We start from the raw sequence: 4,864 nt of genomic DNA, 5'->3' as shown, positions 1-4,864 counted from the left end.
CTGATGTATATGTTCCTGCTTGTTTCTATAGACCCACATTGAGTTGGCAGTGAGTCTAAGGGTAAGTTCACATGGGGTATTTTGGTCCGGAACCTGAGGCGAAGGCCGCCTCAGGTTGCGGAGCAAAATACGGGTAGCTGTGACTAGATGCCGGTGCAGAGCAGTCACGCACTCCACTCCGGATTAGGCCAAAATGAATAGGCCTAGTCGGAAGGGAGAGTCTTCAGGTGGATGTCTCGAGGCGAATCCGCGTGAAAGAATGAGCATGTCGCTTGTTTTTTTCCGGGAGCCGAAACAAACGGCCCCCTGGAAAAAAGAACTGACCGGCTCCCATTGATTTCAATGGGAGACGTCTTTTTGGTCAGGATTAGGGGATTAGGCGGATAGGGCCAAAATACCCCGTGTGAACTTACCCTTAGCGTTTTTGCTATGTTGGTTTCATGTAAGAAATCTTCTCCATCCATGGAGGTCTCGAGGTCTCCTTAGGCATCTTTCAACCATAAGCTGTGGTTTCTTGGTGTGATCCATTCCCCTAAGCTTTGTGATAGAATGAGGGACCCATCTGCATTTTTGTTCTGTCTTTGTATGGCTCTGTTCACATTCCATTTGATTATTTCCCAAGCTATTCCTCCATTGAAATGTTGCAACCTGTGCCATTGTATCTTGCTGTATTTTTTTAGGTTTTTTTGTTTTAATTTGTGTTCTGCCCCCTTGCATATCAGACTCGGCTTCCCTAAACAGTTAGAAAAAACAAAGCAGTATAGCAACATGTAACTTCCCAATTGATGCAAAAAAGATATCGTGACCCTATGGATACATGAGGCACATGGGTAAACGGGGCCCATGACAACAGGAGGCTAACATGTTCCACTTTTCCTTTCCTACCACCGGGTTATTCCCATCTTTACAAATCCCTGCCAATGGTACGAGTTAGGACTTGTTAGGACTTATTAGAACCGCCGAGCAGTCTGCGTAACTTCACAGAAGCTACATGTGTTATGCTGTTATCATAGCTCACTTTCTCCTCTATTCCTATATGAGCGGCAACCTGCCAAAACTGCAATAACTCTTTAAGTCCCTGTAGCGAACCCAATGAATACCGCACAAAATCTGATCCAAATTCTGCAACTAAAAATTGCAGAGCAAATCAGTCTGTGCTGCAAGATTTAATCTTGCAGCATGTTAGTTTTTGCTGCAGGTTCACCCCATGTATTTCACTCATTTCAAAATACACCACTCACTTCCAGTGCAAGTTGTCCATCAGATTGGTAGATGTCTGTCTTCTGGCACCCTTACCAATAAGCTGGGGCTACAACAAACAGGAGAAAAAGACCCCAGAACAGGTGGGACCCATGTCTATACTCAGATGGGAATACCACTTAAAGGGGTATTGCCGTCACGCTTCTTAACTAACCTGCAGGCTGTTGTGCTCTCTTCACTTCCTGCTTTTCTCGGCACATAGGTGGGTCACTTGCACGGGATTGGTTGTAAATGAATTACCACAGTGTGAAGCTAATGTAGCAGAGCTGGATTTCAGTCAGTTTGCATTACATACAGAGGTAACGGACCCCCTATCTCAGCCCTTATCAGCCAAATTCAATTAAACTGACTGATAAGAGCTCAGAAATCCCCGAGCTCTCTCCTCCCCTATCTGAGAAGCTCCCTACTTATCAGACACAAACAGCTCAGAGCTGCTCTCAGCCCCTCCCTCCCCCCCTGAGAGCAGGCAGCTACATCACTTGATCCCATGCGCCATAGAAACGAAGTGTAAACAATGAAGTGAATAAATTAAGATAGCGGCCAAACAAAGCAGTTTTGATAAAGCAATGCATTTAGGAAAAGTCTTAAATCCACATAAACTAGCAGTATAGATAGGATCCTTGTGATGGGACAACCCCTTTAAGATGTAATCACTAGTAGGGTGCGTTTAGGTCCCATGTACACTGATGGATGCTGGTTTCCTGGCAATAGGTTCACACTGGCAATAGAAAACTATAGGCTCAAACACAGAGGATAGTTAGGAGGGTACAATTTTCGGTGATCTTTTGGGAATGGGATCTTAAGGGTAAGTTCACACAGGGTTTTTTGGTCAGGATTTTGAGGTGGATACGGCCTCAAAATCCTGACCAAAAAGATGTCTCCCATTGAAATCAATGGGAACGGGTCAGTTCTTTTTTCCGGGAGCCATTTCTTCCGGCTCCCAGAAAAAAGAAGTGACGTGCTCATTCTTTCAGGCGGATTCGCCTCGCAACATCCGCCTGAAGACACTCCCTCCTCACGACTAGGCCCATTCATTTGGGCCTAATCCAGAGTGGAGTGCACGACTCCAGTTGCAGCTACCTGTATCTCCGCCTCAGGTTCCGGTCCAAAAAACCCCGTGTAAACTTACCCTAACATTAGGAAACCTCGAAGAGGCTGCACTTTTGTTCCTTTCTCTGGTTCCATCTATTAATCCATTTCAATCCAGATAACATATACTTGTGCCTACAAGTCATTTCCCTGCTAAATACATTTCCTAGTTGCTTTGGAAACACACTATATTACACTATTTCACCCAAAATCTTGGAGATAAATAATAAAAAAAAATCTCTTTTTTTATACCTGCGCCGACAGATGATTGATTAAAATCTACGTTTTTCTACCCACACGAAAAGATGTACAATGTGATGAACGTGAGATAAGGTAATCTGCAGGGTTTTTTATGAAGAAAATGTCTAAATGATGGTACTTCAGACGTTCTCTTATACAATACAATTCACCATGTCTTTCACAGCCCCCTCCCCCGCAGCAATGGCCATTTAAACTTGCAATACCATGATCAATAGTTGGGGCTAATGATTAAGGGGGATTTCGAGGCTTAAATATTGAGGACCGTGTAGGGCACCTTGAAGGCTACAGGCCTGAAGAAGTTTGTAGCCAAGAAGTAAGAGAATGGTAGAGCAGGAAGCCATCAGCTCTACCATATATAGCAACTATACATAGACCGATAAGGGAAAGGAGGCAGCACAGATATTTTCAGTTGCTAGATTTACCATAGTGGACCATATACATAGATACATAGTAGATGAGGTTGGAGGAAGACCCAGGTCGATCAAGTCCAACCTATAAAGCTACAGTGTTGATCCAGAGGAAGGCAAAAAACCCAAAGGGGCTTTGCCAATTGCTTCATGTCAGGGGAAAAAAATCCTTCCTTCTCCAATCTGGCAGTCAGTATAAAACCCTGGATCAACTTGTCCTTAACAAAATCTAGAGTCCATAACCTGTAATATTGGTCTGTTCGAGAAAGGTATCCAGGTCATCTTTAACTTGCTCAATGAATCCACCATCACCACTTCCTGGGGCAGTGACTTCCATAGCCTCGCTGTTCTTACAATAAAGAAATGTTGCTGGTGAAAATTTCTCTCCTCCAAACGTAGAAGATGTCCCCTTGTCACTGACTCCAGCCTAGGTGTAGCGGATGTCCCCTTGTCACTGTCACTGGCCTAGGTGTAGAGGATGTTCCCTTGTCACTGGTCTAGGTGTAGAGGATGTCCCCTTGTCACTGGTCTAGGTGTAGAGGATGTCCCCTTGTCACTGGTCTAGGTGTAGAGGATGTCCCCTTGTCACTGGCCTAGGTGTAGAGGATGTTCCCTTGTCACTGGTCTAGGTGTAGAGGATGTCCCCTTGTCACTGGCCTAGGTGTAGAGGATGTCCCCTTGTCACTGGTCTAGGTGTAGAGGATGTCCCCTTGTCACTGGCCTAGGTGTAGAGGATGTCCCCTTGTCACTGGCCTAGGTGTAGAGGATGTCCCCTTGTCGCTGTCACTGGCCTAGGTGTAGAGGATGTCCCCTTGTCGCTGGTCTAGGTGTAGAGGATGTCCCCTTGTCACTGGTCTAGGTGTAGAGGCTGTCCCCTTGTCGCTGTCACTGGTCTAGGTGTAGAGGATGTCCCCTTGTCACTGTCACTGGCCTAGGTGTAGAGGCTGTCCCCTTGTCGCTGTCACTGGCCTAGGTGTAGAGGATGTCCCCTTGTCTCTGTCACTGGTCTAGGTGTAGAGGCTGTCCCCTTGTCGCTGTCACTGGTCTAGGTGTAGAGGATGTCCCCTTGTCGCTGTCACTGGTCTAGGTGTAGAGGATGTCCCCTTGTCACTGGTCTAGGTGTAGAGGCTGTCCCCTTGTCACTGGCCTAGGTGTAGAGGATGTCCCCTTGTCATTGTCACTGGCCTAGGTGTAGAGGATGTCCCCTTGTCGCTGTCACTGGTCTAGGTGTTGAGGATGTCCCCTTGTCACTGGCCTAGGTGTAGAGGCTGTCCACTTGTCACTGGCCTAGGTGTAGAGGATGTCCCCTTGTCATTGTCACTGGCCTAGGTGTAGAGGCTGTCCCCTTGTCGCTGTCACTGGCCTAGGTGTAGAGGATGTCCCCTTGTCACTGGCCTAGGTGTAGAGGATGTCCCCTTGTCACTGGTCTAGGTGTAGAGGCTGTCCCCTTGTCGCTGTCACTGGTCTAGGTGTAGAGGATGTCCCCTTGTCACTGTCACTGGCCTAGGTGTAGAGGCTGTCCCCTTGTCGCTGTCACTGGCCTAGGTGTAGAGGATGTCCCCTTGTCGCTGTCACTGGTCTAGGTGTAGAGGCTGTCCCCTTGTCGCTGTCACTGGTCTAGGTGTAGAGGATGTCCCCTTGTCGCTGTCACTGGTCTAGGTGTAGAGGATGTCCCCTTGTCGCTGTCACTGGTCTAGGTGTAGAGGATGTCCCCTTGTCACTGGTCTAGGTGTAGAGGCTGTCCCCTTGTCACTGGCCTAGGTGTAGAGGATGTCCCCTTGTCATTGTCACTGGCCTAGGTATAGAGGATGTCCCCTTGTCGCTGTCACTGGTCTAGGTGTAGAGGA

The sequence above is a fragment of the Leptodactylus fuscus genome, chromosome 6 (genome assembly GCF_031893055.1).
Source record: "Leptodactylus fuscus isolate aLepFus1 chromosome 6, aLepFus1.hap2, whole genome shotgun sequence".
In the NCBI taxonomy this organism is placed as follows: Eukaryota; Metazoa; Chordata; class Amphibia; order Anura; family Leptodactylidae; genus Leptodactylus; species Leptodactylus fuscus.
Note: the sequence above shows the minus strand (reverse complement) of the source record.